Here is a 17,465-nt window from a genome sequence, read left to right on the forward strand (position 1 = left end):
AATATGGCATGATGTAAGGCTGCTCCCAAGCCTACTATAGCTGTCTTTTCTCTACATTTACCATTTTCTAAAAGTATTTATCTTCTATTATCTTTGGTAATAATCCAATAGATCATTGCTTTTAAACCTAAAAATAATAAAAGAATTTTACATCATAGTAATTGCAAACATGTCCATTTAACTTGCTATGTTTTCTTTATAAAACAATCAAGATACCTATAAAAACACGGATTACTTTTGCTAAGCCACTTGTGAAATGCTAAGCAGCATCTTAATTTTGAACCGAAGAAAAGAGATGGATTCTTAATTATTTTATTTGGAGTAAATAATTTTTATGATGTTCGGTTTAAGTCATATAATTATATAGTCACTTTTAATTTTTGAAAAGTGTTTAAGTATGAAGAAGTAGCTTAATAATTGTGGGGACAGAAATGTGGGCATGGTTGCCTGACCTCTTTCATAATTTTACGCTATGAATTTTAGCGACTTGTCATTTCACAGCTGCCATGGAATATGATGTGCTCTGCATTTACCAGGACAATTTGTGAGTTAATAATGAAGTTTGAATATTCCCTGCATGTATAATTACATAAAATCTCTGTCACATCATATAAGTTAAAATGATGAACCAAAGAAGTCTAGTTAAATGCATGTCATCATTAACTATTTCAGAGATTACCTTCGTGATTTTTTTTTCAGCACCATTGTTTAGGGGCTTTTAACTGATCTTATTAGAAAAAAAGAACACTTTCTTTTAGAAAACACCTGACAAATACAGAAGTGGATGCTCACAGTCATCTATAGATGGAACACAGGGAACCCAGTAGAGAAGCTAGAGAAAGGACCCAAGGAGCTGAAGGGGTCTGCAACCCTATAGGTGGAACAACAATATGAACTAACCAGTATCCCCAGAACTCATATCTCTAGCTGCATATGTAGCAGAAGATGCTCTAGTCAGACATCACTGGGAAGAGAGGCCCCTTGGTATTGCAAACTTTATATGCCCCAGTACAGGGGAATGCCAAGGCCAAGTGGCAGTAGTGGGTGGGTAGGGGAGCAGGGTGGGGGGAGGGTATAGGGAACTTTCGGGATAGCATTTGAAATGTATATAAAGAAAATATCTAATAAAAATAAATAAAAATTGAATTAGCATATATATATATATGTATATATATATATATATATATACATATATATATATATATTTCAAAGGGCTCTTTGAAAAACATTAACCTAGACAGATCAAAATGGCTTGGTTTGCAGACTTTTATGTCTGTTGTGGGTTCTGTTATAGATTTTATTCACTATAGATTTCAGTTTTGCATATACAACTCATCCCCAAGCTAGCAGAAGATATGGACTAATTCAGATTTATAATAGAATACTTTTAACTCAGATCATAAGAGTGTTACGCAAAATTAAATGGTTAAAACAGACCCCAGACAGCTAAACCTTATGCTTGTTTGCTAGTTTGAAATTGATCTTGTTTAATTTAATGCTAGAAAAATGGATCTTCCCCAAATGTAGATACGAAGATTTAATGACCATGCTAGATGTTTATCTATGCAATAGGAAGTTGTTATTGCCTTTTATAGATAGAAAATTGAGGCTCTGGGAAGCTGGGTAATATCATATAGAAAGTGTGGTCTACCGGATTGTATTGAGTCAGATTTTACAGCTTTTCCAAATACTTCATTGGATCTCCATTTTGTTTTTCCATTCTAATAAAACAAAATGGTCAGTCCCATAAACTAGTATCAGTAAGCTGGGATGTTTATTGGTTGTGAATGAGGTGAAAATGGTGAGTTATGAAGACTTGTGTTGTACAAAAAGTCCTAAAAATGCTTGTTGTGTAGCTTCCCTAAGAGTGTTGCCTCTTAACACTTAGAATATCCTTAGAGCAATATTGTAGGATAATGAAAGAAAGTGGACAATAACATGCAGGAGAAATCATATTGATTAAGGAACACTGGAGAACATGATAGAGCATACTTTTACTTGATTTTATTTTTCTCATATTTATAGTTTATTTCTTATTTGACATGTATTCTCTAAAGAAAAGATTTGGGAGATAATTTTTGAACTAACTGACCTACATTAAACTTGATTTTCAATGAAGTATTTTAACAAAACACATTTGTTGCAGTTAATTATTTTTTTTAACATTTTCTTGGAGAACACTCTGGTAGAAACACAGATACTGGAATCAAATAAGCTAGTGATTCCATCAGAGCACAATATTCCGAAGTGAATGAAGTAGATTAGGGTAGTTTTTCTTTATTGTATCATTAAAGTTATATTGTTACACATACTTTCACTTTGATGTTGTATGTGATTCTCTAATATTCTGAACATTCTGATTATATTTTTTGCATATCCTAGCATGAACTTGACTCCATCATTTTTTGTAAATTTATTTTATGTTTACATCCCACACTGCCCCCTCCCAGTGCTCACTCCCTGATACTCTCCCTCCACTACTCCCCTTCTTCTCTGAGAGGGTAGACACCCTGCAGTATCCACCAACCCTGGTGCATCAAGTCTCTTCCAGAATAGGGGCATATTCTCTCTTTGAGGACAGACAAGGTAACCTCATTGGGGCACAGACACCATGGTCAGGCTACAGCTTTGGGGAAAGACAGTACCTGTTGTTGGAGGCCAAGGTGAAGAATGGGCTGCACATCTGCTATATATGTGCCAAGCATCTTGAGACTTCAAGCTCCTGTGCGTTTTTTGGTTGGTGGCTCAGTCTTTGAGAGCTCCTAGAGTTCCACGTTAGTTGCTTTATTGGTTCTCCTGAAGGGTCCCAATCCCATCCAGGGCCTTCATTCCTTGCCCCAACTATTCCTTAATAGTCCCTGACCTCTATTCAATGTTTTGGTACAGGTATCTGCCATTGTTTTAATCAGCTTCTGAGCAGAGCCTCTCAGAGGTCAGTTATGCTTGATTCCTGTCTGCAGGTATAACAGATTATCATAAATAATGCTGGATGGATGTTTGGCCATGGGGTGGGTTTCAAGTTGGGCCAATTATTGGTTGTCCATTCCTTCAGTCTCTGCTCCATCTTTGTCCTTTCATTTCTATAAGACAGGTCAAATTTGGGTTAAAAGTTTGGTGGGTTGGTTGGTGTACTTGCTAGTTTGTGTCAACTTGACACAGGCTGGAGTATCACAAAGAAAGGAGCTTCAGTTGGGGAAATGCCTCCACGATCCAGCTGCAAGGCATTTTCTCAACTAATGATAAAGGGGGAAGGTCCATCCGTGGGCTGGTAGTCTTGATTCTATAAGAGAGCAGGCTGAGCAAGCCAGGGGAAGCAAGCCAGTAAGTAACATCCTTCTATGGCCTCTGCATCAGCTCCTGCTTCCTGACCTGCTTGAGTTCCAGTCCTGATATCCATTGGTGATCAACAGCAATGTGGAAAGTGTAAGCTGAATAAACCTTTTCCTCCACAACTGCTTCTTGGTCATGATGTTTGTTCAGGAATAGAAACCCTGACTAAGAGAATTGGTGTCCTTATTCTTCCAGTGGGTGTCCTGCCTGACTAGAGAAGGTGGACTCCTGAAGTTTCATTTCTCCACTGTTAGGCATCTTGGAAAAGGTCACTCAAATTGACTCCTGGGAGCCTCCCTAATAGCAGGTCTCTGGTACATCCTAAAGATTCCCCCTTCCCCCACCCTCAGCAGCTACAGATTTCCATACATTCTCCTGGTCCTCTGGGCATCACTCCTGTCTTTTCATACACATGAACCAGCCCCGAATTTCCCCCTCCCTCCCCTCTCTGATCTACTTCCCTCCCTTTGCCTCCTATGAATATTTTGTTCATGCTTCTAAGTATGATTCAAGCATCCTTGCTTGGGCCTTCTTTATTGCTTAACTTCTTTGGGTCTGTGTGTCTGTGTATCATGGATATTCTGTATTTTTTGGACACATATCAGTGAGTACATACCATGCATGTCTGTTGTACCTGGGTTACTTCACTTAGAATATTTTCTAGTTTCATTGATTTGTCCACAAAATTCCCCCTTCTATGTTTTTAATAGCTGAATAATATTCCATTGTGTAAATTTTTTTTGTATCCATGCTTCAGTTGAGTGATATTTTGGTTTCTTGCAGTTTCTATTACAAATAAAGCTGCTTTAAACATAGTGGGAAAAGTGTCCTTGTGGTATGGTAGGAAATCTTTTGGGTATATGCCTAGGAGCGGTATAGCTGGGTATTCAGGTAAAACTATTTCCAATTTTCTGAGGAAACACCATATAGATTTCCAGAGTATTGGTATAAGTTTTCAATCCAGGAAAATGTTCTTCTTAACCACATTCTCACCAGCATGTGCTGTCATTTAAGGTTTTGTTTTTTTTTTTTTTAATCATACCCATTCTGATTTGTATAAGGTGGAACCTCAGAGTCATTTTGATTTGTTTTTTCTTTGATGACTAAGAATGATGAACATTTTTAAATTCTTCTTGGCCATTTGAGATTCCTCTGTTGAAAATTCTTTGTTTAGCTCTGTACCTAACTCTTAATATTGGGTTATTTGGCTTGTTGGAGTATAACTTCTTGAGTTCTTTTTATATTTGTGATATTAGCCCTGTGTCGGATGTAGGGTTGGTGAAAATCTTCTCCCAAACTGTAGGTTGCCATTTTGTTTTATTGACAGTTTCTTTGCCTTACTGAAGCTTTCAGTTTTATCCATTTATCAATTATTGATCTTAGAGCCTGAGCAATTGGTGTTCAGGTCAGAAAATTGCCTCCTATACCAATGTGTTTATGGCTATTTCCCACCTTCTCTTCTATGCAATTTATTGTATATGGTTTTATGTTGAAGTCCTTCATCCACTTTGACTTGAAAATTGTGCAGGGTGATAAATATGGATCTGTTTTCTTTTTTCTGCATGCAGGCATCAGTTAAATCAGTATCATTTGTTGAAGATGTTTTCATTTTTCCATTGTATGGTTTTGTCTTCTATGTCAAATTCAAGAGTCCATAAGTGTGTGGGTTTATTTTGGGGTCTTAAATTTTTCCATTGATCAACATATCTGTTTCTGAAACCAATTCCATGCAGTTTTTTTTTTTTAATCACTATTGCTCTGTAGGACAGCGTGAGGTCAGGGATGATGATTGCTCCACAAGTTTTTGTTTGTTTATATTTGTTTGTTTTGTTTAGAATTGTTTTACTCTCCTGTGGGGTTTTTTTTTTTATTTCTATGTGAAGTTGAGAATGGCTTTAAACATTTGTGTTAGAATTTTGCTGAGGATTGCATTGAATCTGTCTATTGCTTTTGGCAAGCAATCTACTATGTTCATTCTACTAATCTATGAGCATGGGAGATCTTTCCATATTCTGATAACTTCTTCACTTTCTTTCTTCAAAGACTTGAAGTTATTATCATAGAGCTCTTTCACCTACTTGGTTAGAGTTACACCAATATATTTTGAATTACTTGTGTCTATTGTGAAGGGTCTCCTTTCCCTAATTTCTTTCTCTGCCCCTCTCTCATTTGTATAAAGGAGTGCGACTGATTTCTATGATTTAATTTTGTATCTAACAACTTCTTGTGAGCCCTTCTTGGGCTCAGCTCCAGGGCACCAGAGGATTCCTTGCTAAAGATAGCATTTCCAGAGCTTCCTGACTTTGAGCTTTGGAGTTAGCTCCACACTACTTTGATCTCTTCTCAAGCCTTTGTTTGGTTTTGTTTTTAGCAGAACTTAGTTCTTTTCATGTGCAGGTCTGTCTATATGTAGCAAATAAAATTCTGGATGGATTATTCTTTAGTTTTTAGCAGTTGATTTTTGTTCTCTTTTCATCTTAATTTCTTTCATGTAACTCTGATCCATTATCTTTAGAAACTTTGCAAAATACTCTATTTTGTTCATTTGCAATCACAGATTATTGATATTGCTTATAATAGTCAGTTGTACTGAGAGGAGAAGCTTACATATTAAAATATACTAAAAATATTTTATCATTAAATTTTATCACACACACACCCCTATTGAGGTAAGATGTCATAATTTTCCTGGTGTTCACTGTATAGGCAGGACTAGCTTTGGCTTCTTATCCTCCTTCAATCTTCTGAGTAGTTGGGACTAAAGGTGTGTACCTCCAAGCCATATTATATTGCTTCAATTTTCTTTCCCACTGTTACTAGTGAATAGAGAATCTGTTGTCCATTTCATTCTTTAAATTTTGAGGAATTAATAAGGATTTCCTTTTATTTAAAACAAATCAATGCAATAGTTTCTCATTTCTCTTAGAGAAAAACAAGCCCTTACTGTCTGGCTTCTCTGCTGGCACCCTATCTCCTCAGCTTCTGTCTCCCACACAAATCCTGTTGTAGGGAAGTAGACTTAGTATTTCCTGTGATGCAGTTTAATCTCTCATTTTATTCAGATTCTTTCTGAATATGTTCCAGTTTAGCAGCCCACACTAAACCTGGAATTTATGCTTTGACTTCCTCACTAGGGATGAAATGCCTTTAGGAATCAGTTCAGGAAACAACATTCTGGTAGAAGGTGCGAAAAGGTTCATCAATTTCTACCAAAAGAGAATGGAAGACATGCTGGTGTTGACCAGCCTTGCATCATATGTTCATATGACTTTTCAAAAACAGTATTTTCTTTTTGGTTGTCCTTGTCTTCCCTAAGGGAGTCCCCAGAAGATGAGTTATGTTTGGCTATTAGCTGTTCAGAATTCATAATATTTTATTAGAATATCATCTGAAGTAATTTTTGCACAAGTAGTTAAAGTGAGTGCTTTTATAAGACCAGCGAGCATCTTGTGCAGGAATATTACAGCTCTCTTCCCACAGATTCTATTGGCAATCTTCTGTTTTGTGAGGAAATGCATGATATATTAAGCTTTTTGTGAGTTTTCAAAACCTCTTATTTCCTACTTAGCACATTTACATGAAATCATAAAAAGTGGATTTTTTTTCTGATACATGAATTACCATTTAGATGTATGCAAAGCTAATTACCACACTTCCTTCCTGCAGGGATTTGGAGTGTCAGGGTTGAGAATAGACCATTACTGAGATTTCTTTTCTTTTGTTTTATTTTTTACATGGCTAAAGATGCTGGTCTAAGAAGATATTTCTATAGTCCCTTTTAGGATACTTCTCCTGATAGTATGTTGCAATTGGCTTTGAAGTAACTTATCCTGAGGAACAATCTGTACAGAGCCATGGAAGACCTCCCTAATTCCCTGAATAGAAGAGAAATCAAACTAAAGCAAAACAAACTTCTTCACACTCTGCTTTTCTATAACTTTGTCTTTGTTATTAGTCCATCTTTGTGATTGTCAGGCTATGAAGACTGTGTCTATCATACTGTTGTTTGGCAGCAAGCATCTAAATTATAAGAACAGAAACAAGGGATATGCCAGACTCCAATGTTTGTAGCCAGTTTTTCTTGGCATTTGTTAAAATATATTTTGCACATACAAGATCCAAACATACTCCCATCCAAACCGTGCTTGATGTCATATAAGTCTGCTAAATCCTGATTACGATGTTTTCTAACTAGATTCATGTGTTTATTGTTCCATCCATAAGCTTTATAATAAGTGTTGTTCAAAACATTGGGTTCCATATGTGTATTTGGTTAGGTACTTTGACCATACAAATTACTTCAACATTTAAAACAGCTACAAAAACAAAATACACAAATAAATAAAACAAAATCAACTTACTTCCAAACATGAGATCTGATATGTTGTAGTTAATATCCATAGTATTTTTCCATTGGAGAAAATTGCTTTTCCCTTCTGCGGCATATATAAGTGGCAGTTCAGTTGTAAACCTTTACCCACATGGCTAGGGTTTGATTCTTTGAAAATATAACAAAATAAAATATAAGACAAAACAAAAACTATCAAGTAGAAGTTGAACAAGACAAAACAATAGTAGAAAAAGAGCCCAAGAGAAACCACAAGGGTCAGAGTATATTGATTCATATACTCAGTAATCTCATAAAAAATAATAAATTGGAAATGAAAATATCAATTCAGAGAACCAAGTGTGGCTCTTTGAAAGTTCTATGCACCATGCATAAAGTCTCTTTGAGTTGATATCAGCTTTGATCGTGTTGATGAATAGGGCCTTGTATTATTGGCATTCTACAATCTTTTGCTACTATTATTTGCCTCTACTATTTTTTGCTGCCTTCTCTTCCTTGTGGTTCACTTAGCTCTGAGAGGAGGGATTTGATGGAAACATCCATTTAGGACTGATAGTTCCAACTTCTCTAATTCTCTGTGTAATGGCTGTCTACAGATCTCTAGATTTGTTCCAATCTGCTATAGGAGGAAGCTTCTCTGATGAAAGCTGAACAAGCTAAAACAAAGAAAACGATCAAAGAGAAGTTGGATAAGACAAAACAGTAGTAGAAAACTGATCTATGTGAACTCATTTTATCACGATATTTTTTCTCTTATTTTAAACCAGTGTGTATGATCTCACTTTTTCTTATGTGCCTTCAATATTTAGTCTCAGGTTCTTAGTCCACCCAGCACTTTTACATGTGTTCTCCTATATTTCCTTAAGGGATTTATTTATTTATTTTTAAAATCCTCTACCAGCATCAGGAGATATGATTTTAAAGCTGAATATTGCGTTTCTGGTGTGTTGGAGTGTCCAGGACTCACTGTAGTGGCAGTACTGGGTTCTGATGATGCCAAGTAGTCTTGGTTTCCGTTGGTAAGATTCTTGCATCTGCTTTTTTGCCACCTGGTAATCTCTGGTGTTAGATGTCTTGCTGTCTCTGGCTGAAGCATGTTCCTCCTTTGAGTCTGTAAGCATGTGTCAGCACTCAATGGAGGCAAGCTCTTCCATGGCAAGACCAGTGCATAGAGGGCTGTGGAACAGCCCCACCTCCAGGGTGCAGATGTAGACCCATAGGACCCTGTCCCAGCTTCTCTGTTGCTTCTGTAGCATGTGTGCTCCTGAGAGGGCCTGCCTTGGAGAGTCCTGGCTTCTTTGTTTCACAGCTCAATAATACTGCACTGTAAATATATGAGTTGTTTTTTAAACCATTCTTCTGTTTGTTTCCAATTTCTGGATATTATAAAGAGAGAAACAGTGAGTAAGTTTGAACAAGTCTCTCTGCAGTAGAATGAAACATCCTTTTCAGTTTATAGCTGGACCTTGAGGTAGACTGATTCCCATCTTCCTGAAGAAACCCCACAGTGGTTTTCATAGTGACTGTATAATACTGCACAGCCACCAGCAATATATAAGCATTCCCATTTCTCTACATTCTTGCCAGCATTGGCTGTCACTTGTTTTGTTTTACTTAGCCATTCAGACAGGGAGAAGATGAAATGTACTTCTGATTTGCAGTTCCTAAAAGACTAAGTATGTTGTACATTTCATTTATTATTATTATTATTATTATTATTATTATTATTATTTATTCTTCAAAGGTTTTTTTTAACTATCCAGACTTTATTGCCTTCCCAGTCCACCCTTCGACTGTTCCACATCCCACACCTTTCCACCTGCCCCATCTCCAAGAGGATGTCCCCACCCCACTGCCATCCTATCAGACTTCCCCATTTCCCAAGGCGTCAAGTCTCTTGAGGGTTAGCTGTATCTTCTCTGACTAAGTCCAGACCCAGCAGAAGTGTTCCTCAGCAGCTTGAGTTTCCTCTTTTGAGAATTTTAAGTGTTATTTGTGTTATTGATATCGAGTTTCTTGAGTTTATATTTATTTTAAACATCTCACTCTATTAGATGTTTAGTTATTAAAATATTTTTCCATTATGTTATGGTCTTTAATCCAGTTGGAGTTGGGCTTTCTACAAGGTGATAAGTCTATATCTGTTAAATTTAGGTAGCCACAGGTGTGTGATTTATCTTTGGGTCTTCAATTTGATACCATTAATCAATGAATTTGTTTTTAGGCCAGTAGCATACAGTTTTGTTATTACTATAGCTTCATGGTACATCTTAAAATCAGGGATCATGATACCTCCAGCATTTCTTTTAGCATTTAATAATGTTTCAACTACCCTGTTTTGTGTTTTTTGTTTTTAGTTGTGTGTATGCTCGTGTGTGTGTGTGTGTGTGTGTGTGTGTGTGTGTGTGTGTCTGTGTGTAGATGAAAATTTTCCTTTAAAGTTCTATGAATAAATGTGTTGGAATTTTGAAGGGAATGTATATAATCTGTAGATTGATTTTTAAAATTTTTTATTTATTTTTATACTTTAATCCTTTTTTTACAGTCTAGACGTCATCCCCTTCCCTATGTGGTCCTAGACTGCTCCCCATCTCATACCTCTTCCTCTCCCACCCAGTCTCCAAGAGGATGTCCCCATTCCCCCAACCCCACCACTCTTCCCCACTCCCTGGGGCCTCAAATCTCTCTGGAAGGTTAGGTGCACCTTCTCCCACTGAGGCCAGACTAGGCAGTCCTCTGCTGTATATAAGTCAGGAACACCATATTTACTATGTTAATTCTACCTATGAGTATGAGAGATCTTTCCATCTTCTGATTTCTTCTTCAATTACTTTAACTCTTATCCTACAAGTCTTTTACTTGCTTGTTTAGAGGTCTTCAAAGGTATTTTATAGTGTTTAAGGTTATTGTAAATGATGTTATTCTCCTTCTCAGACCTTTGTCATTTGTATACTGACTTAACACATTAATTTTGTATATACCTACCTTGCTGAAAATTTTCCTCAGCTGTATGAATTCTCTGGTAGAATTTTTAGGGTAGTTTATGTATACTAACATATCAAGTGCAAATAAAGATGCTTTGACTTTTTTCCTTTACAATTTTATCCCCTTGATATTTTTCAGCTTTCTTATTGTTCTAGCTAAGACTTTAAGTACTATATGGAATAAGTATTGAGAGAGTGTCCAGGGCGTGGTGGCGCACGCCTTTAATCCCAGCACTTGGGAGGCAGAGGCAGGCGGATTTCTGAGTTCGAGGCCAGCCTGGTCTACAAAGTGAGTTCCAGGACAGCCAGGGCTATACAGAGAAACCCTGTCTCGAAAAACCAAAAAAAAAAAAAAAAAGAGAGTGTCCAACCTTGTCCTGTTCCTATTTTTTCAGAATTGATTTGATACTCTCTCTACTTAGTTTGATGTTGGCTATCTGCTTACAGTAAACTGTGTTTATTATAGTGATGTATGTTCCTGGTATCACTACTATATCCAGGATTTTTATCATGAAGTGGTGTTGGACTTTATCAAGACTTGTCTGCATCTAATGCTGTGGTACTGTGATATTTTCCTTTCAAATTGTTTTATGATGGACTACCTTCATTGGTTTTTATATACTAAACAATCTGTCATGTCTACAATTAAACCTAGTTGAACATGGTGCATAAACATTTTGATGTGTTTAGTTTCAGTTTGAAAGTAGTTATTTTGTTGTTTTATTGTTGGTTGGTTTTTGTTTGTTGTTGTTGTTGAGTACTTTTTCACATATGTTCGTAAAGGAAATTGGTCTGTAACTCTTTGTTGTTGTTTTGGGGTCATGTGGATTGGGTATCAAGGTGACTGAGGACTCATAAAAAGAATTGGGAAAGGTTCCTTCAGCTTCTATTTCGTGGCACAATGTAAGGTGTATTGGCAATACCTTTTCTTCAAAGGTCTGGTAGAATTCTTCACTAAAACAAACTGGCCAGACCATGGGCACTAACTCCACAGTCAGTCCCGTAACACCCAGAGAAAGCTAGACTCCCATGTGCTCTGAATGGCCCAGGATCACAGAAGAGGCCACAGCATCTGCCCCAACACCTGGAGTAACTGGGTGCCCCAGGAACAAAGGAACCCCCACACAGCCAGTGGCATAGTTTCCTTCAAGTCTGAATCTGCACTCTGAATAGATGTTGGATGCTGGATCTGTACCTATTCTTACAACATGCAGAGGAAGCCAAACTCCCAGGTGCTCTGAAATGCCCTGATAACAGGATTACAGTGGGAGCTGGACTCCCAGGAGGTCTCACACAACCAGGAGCACTGGATCTCTGACATACTCAAGATCACAGCTGAGACCACAACATCTTTCCTAACATCCAGTGTAAATGGGATCCCCCTGCCCCCAGGAACCAGTGAAACACAAAGCCAGCCAGAGGTACTGGTTCCTTCCAGCTTGCACCTATGCCTGGAGCAAACCCAGAGCTGAGTCACTACCCACTGACCTCTGCAACACTCAGAGAAAGCTTGAATCCCAGAAGCTCTGAAGCACAGGATCTCAGAAGCTTGGTCACATAAGGATTTCAGGATCCCAGAGGCAGCTTGATTCACAGGAGCTCTGACACACCCAGGATCAGAATATCAAAGAATCCCAGAATCCCAGAATCCCAGCTACTGCTGAACTCTGAGGAGTTATGAAACAACCAGCATCAAAGGAGGGACAGGCTACAATTACAGACACTGACACTACCTCAGAGTAAAAGTTTGGAAAACATTTTTCCAAGCAAATAGTCCCAAGAAACATGCCAGAGTAGCTATTCTAATATAAAAAATAAAAATAGACTTTCAACCAAAAGTTATCAAAAAAGATAAGGAAGGACACTTCATAGTCATTAAAGGAAAAATCTATCAAGAAGAATTCTTAATTCTGAACATCTATGCTCTAAATACAAGGATGCTCACATTCATAAAAGAAACTGTACTAAAGCTCAAAGCATACATTGCAACTCATACAATAAAAGCAGGAGACATCAACACCCATTCTTATCAATGGAGAAATCATGGATACAGAAACTAAACAGAGACACAATGAAATGGATACAAGTTTTGAACAAAATGGATTTAACAGGTAGAACATTTTATCTAAAAAAAAAAAATGTTTTTCCCAGCATCTCATGCTATCTTCTCTAAAACTGACCATATAATTGGTCACAAAACAGGCTGCAACAGATACAAGAAGATTGAAAGAATCAAATGCATTCTATCAGATCGCCATGAACTAAGGATGGTCTTCAATAACAACTAAAATTAGAGAAAGCCCCCATACACACGGAACCTGAAAAATGCTTCACTCAATGATAACCAGGTCAAGGTAGGAATAAAATAGAAATTAAAGCCTTTTTAGAATTTAATGAAAATGAACACATATCACACCAAAACCTTATGGGACACAATGAAAGCAGTGCTGAGGTAAACTCATAGCTCTGAACATATCCAAAAAGAAACTGGAGAGAGCTTATACTAGCAGCTTGATAGCACACCTGAAAGTTCTAGAACAAAAAGGAGCAAATATGCCCAACAGGAGTAGATAGCAGGAAATAATCAAACTCAGGACTGAAATCAACCAAGTAGAAAACAAACAAACAAACAAAATACTACACAAAGAATCATCAAAACCAGGAGCTAGTTTTTGAGAAGACCAACAAGATATTTAAATTATTAGCCAGACTAATCAGAGGGCACAGAGACACAATCCAAATTCACAAAGTCAAAAATAAAAAGAGAGACATAACAACAGAAACCAAGAAAATTCAAAAAAAATCATCAGATCCTATTACAAAAGCTTATGTCAAAAAATTGGAAATTCTGGATGAAATGAACAATTTTCTAGACAGATGCCAGGTACCAAAGTTAAATCAGGATCAGATAAACTATCTAAACTGTCCCATAACACCTAAAGAAATAGAAGCAGTCATTAAAAGTCTCTCAACAAAAAGAAACCCAGGACCAGATTGTTTTAATGCAGAATTCTATCAAACCTTCAAAGAAGATATAATACCAATACTCTTCAAACTATTCCACAAAATAGAAACAGAGAGAACACTAACCAATTTGTTAAATGAAGCCACAATTATGCTTATACCTAAAGCATAGACCCACACAAAGACCCAACAAAAGAAGAGGACTTCAGACCAATTTCACTTACAAATATCATTGCAAAGATACTTAATAAAATTCTTGCAAAACAAATTCAAGAACACATCAAAATGATCATCTGTCGTGATCAAGTAGGCTTCATTCAAGGGAGATTCAAGATATTGAAATCTATCAATATAGTCCACTACATGAACAAACTCAAAAGGAAAAAAAATACATAGATCACCTCATTAATGCTGAGAAAGCATTTGACAAAATTCAACATTCCTTGGAAAGTCTTGGAAAGGTAAAAAATTCAAGACCCATACCTAAAAATTGTAAAAACAATATATACAAACCATTAGTCATATCAAACTAATTGGAGAGAAACTTGAAGCAATACCAGGGACTAGACAAGGCTGCCCACTCTCTCCCAACCTATTCAATATAGTACTACAAGTCCTAGCCAGAGCAATTAAAAAACAAAAGGAGGTCAAAGGGATACAAATTGGAAAGGAAGAAGTCAAAATATCACTATTTACAGATGATATGATAGTATGCTTAACTAACCGCAAAAATTCCACCTGAGAACTTCTAAACCTGATTTGAAAAAAAATAAAATAAAATAAAAACTTCAGCAAGGTTTCTGGATATAAAATTAATTCAATCAAATAAGTAGCCTTCTTCTACTCAAATGATAAACCGGCTGAGAAAGAAATTAGGGAAACAGCACCATTCACAATAGTTATAAATCATATAAAATGACTTGGTGTGACAGTAACAAAACAAGTGAAAGATCTGTATGACAAGAACATCAAGTTTCTGAAGAAAAAATGGAAGATCTCAGAAGATGGAAAGATCTTCCATGCTAATGGATTAGATAGATTAATATAGTACAAGTGGCCATTTTGCTGAAAGCAATCTATAGATTCAATAATATCGTCATCAAAATTCCCACTCAGTTCTTTGCAGTTTGCAAATTCATTTGGAATTAAAAACGAAAACAAAAACCAAAAAAAAAAAAAAAACAACCCATGATAGCAAAACGTATTATCAAGAATAAAAGAAATTCTGGGGCAATCACTATCCCTGACCTCAAGCTGTATTTACAGAGCAGTTGTGATAAAGACTATATGGTATTGGTACATAGACAGGCAGGTAGATAATTGGAATGGAATTGGAGATCCAGAAATGAACCCACAGACCTATGGTCACTTGATTTTTGACAAAGGAGCTAAAACAATCCAGTGGAAAAAAGACAGAAATTTCAACAAATGGTGCTGGTTCAACTGTCAGTAAATATTTAGAAAAATGCAAATTGATCCATTCTTATCTCCCTGCACAAAGTTCAAGTCCAAGTGGATCAAGAACATCTACATAAAACTACTTATACTGAAACTAATAGACAAGAATGTGGGGAAGATCCTCAAACACTTTGGCACAGGGGAAAATTTCCTGAACAGAACAACAATAGCTTATGCTTTAAGATCAACAATCAAATGGGACCTCATAAAACTGCAAAGTTTTTGTAAGGCAAAGGCCACTGTCAATAGGACAACATAGCAACCAACAGATTGTCAAAAGATCTTTACCAACCCTACACCCAAGGGAGGGCTAATATCCAAAATTTATAAAGAATTCAAGAAATTTGACCCCAGAGAATCAAATAACCCTATACAAATGGGATATAGAGCTAAACAAAGAATTCTCAACCGAGGAATCCCAAATGACTGAGAAGCACCTGAAGAAATGTTCAACATCCTTGGTCATCAGCGAAAAGCAAATCAAAATGTCCCTGAGATTCCACCTCATACAAGTCAGAAACTGAGTGAGATCAAAAACTCAGGTGACAGCAGATATTGGTGAGGAGGTGGAGAAAGAGGTCCACTCCTCCATTGCTGGTGGAATTGCAAACTTGTACTACCAATCTGGAAATCAGTCTGGTGGTTCCTCAGAAAATTGTACATAGTACTATTGAAAGACTCCAAGACGAGCCCCTCGCTCAGGCCTCAGGACAATAGTAGACATCCAAGAACTCACGATAGTCCGAGCTTGTTCCAAACCACATGAGGCTTTTTTTCGGGGAAAGCCGGAGCTCTGGGGATGACTCATATCCCACGCAGAGGTAGAGGGGTAGACCTCGAGAGGAAAGAGGTCCCAGTTTTTATAGGCCCTCAGGGGAGAAAGGAGAAGGGGGTGGGGAGTAGGGGATTTCCAGATCTAAACAATGTCTATTCTCAAGAAATGGGTATGGGAGAGGTACATGGAAAGAGTCTGGTGCAGGTGTAGCAAGTCAGGATTGGCCAGGCTGTGGTTGCTGGGGAGATTTTCTGACTCTTTCTCAGCAACCAATATCACAAACACCTGGCAATGGGCTTCATCAGTGGGCACACACATGGGTCAAGGAATGGTCAAAACATTGGCAGACACAAAACCTGTGTTCAAGGTATGACTAGAGCATTGTGCACCTCTATTTTTCTAAATCAGTGAAGCTAGTTCTGCTAACACTGAAGTCTATCTTGCCAATTTCAGGGCTTCTGTGACCTTTTACATTCTGTCAGGATCTTTCATTATCAGAGGACCCAACTATACCATTCCTGAGCATATACCAAGAAGATGCACCAACATATAACAAGGCCACATGCTCCACTATGTTCATAGCAACCTTATTTATGATAGCCAGAAGCTGGAAATAACCCAGATGTCCATCAACAGAGGATAGGGTACAGAAAATGTGGTACATTTACACAATGGATTACTATTCAGCTATTAGAATCAATGAATTCATAAAATTCTTAGGCAAATGGATGGAAATAGAAAATATCATTCTGAGTATGGTAAGTCATCAGAGAAGAACACACAGTATGTACTCACTGATAAGGGATAATTCACAGATGATTCACAGATGACATGAAGCTCAAGAAGAAGGAAGACCAAAATATGGATGCTTCAATTCTTCTCAGAGGGGGCAACAAAATACTCAGGGAAGGAAATATGGAGACAAAGTGTGGAACAGAGTCTGAAGGAAAGGCCATCCAGAGACTGCCCCACCTGGGGATCCATCCCATATAGGGTTGCCAAACCAAGATGCTATTTCAAATGCTGGGAAGTGATTGCTGAAGGGAGATTGAAATATCTGTCTGCTGAGGGGCTCTGCCAGAGCCTGACAAATAGAGATGAATGCTCACATCCAACCTTTGGATTGAGCATGGGTTCCCCAATGGGGGAGTTAAAGGACTCAAGGAGATGATGGGGTTTTTAACCCCATAGGAAGAACAATAATATCAACCAACCAGACCCCCCAACCCCAACCCAGAGTTCCCAGGGACTAAACCACCAACTAAAGAGTACTCAGAAAGGGACCCACGGCTCTAGCCACACATGTAGCAGAGGTTGTCCTTGTCCTTGGCATCAATGGGAGGAGAGGCCCTTGGTCTTGTGATTGCTTGATGCCCCAGTGTAGGGGAATGCCAGGGCAGGGTTTGTGGGATTGGGTGGATGGGTGGTGGAACTCCTCCATAAAAGCAGGGGGAGAGGAGGGGATAAGGGGTTTCTAGAGGGGAAACTGGGAAAGGGAATTATATTTGATTTGTAAATAAGAAAAATATTCAGTTAAAAAAATAGACCATAGCAAAAAACAACAAAAACAAAACAAAACAAAACACTCCTGACCAGGGACTTTTTT

General features: G+C 37.6%; 1 protein-coding gene across 3 annotated transcripts in view; it reads left to right on the plus strand.

Moving 5' to 3' along the window:
* Window positions 1–17,465, plus strand: part of Lrp1b (LDL receptor related protein 1B) — a 2,026,300-nt gene that overhangs the window by 889,466 nt on the left and 1,119,369 nt on the right. The window lies entirely within an intron of this gene.

Source organism: Mus caroli, unplaced genomic scaffold (genome assembly GCF_978045245.1).
Source record: "Mus caroli unplaced genomic scaffold, Mus_caroli_1 scaffold_2, whole genome shotgun sequence".
NCBI lineage: Eukaryota > Metazoa > Chordata > Mammalia > Rodentia > Muridae > Mus > Mus caroli.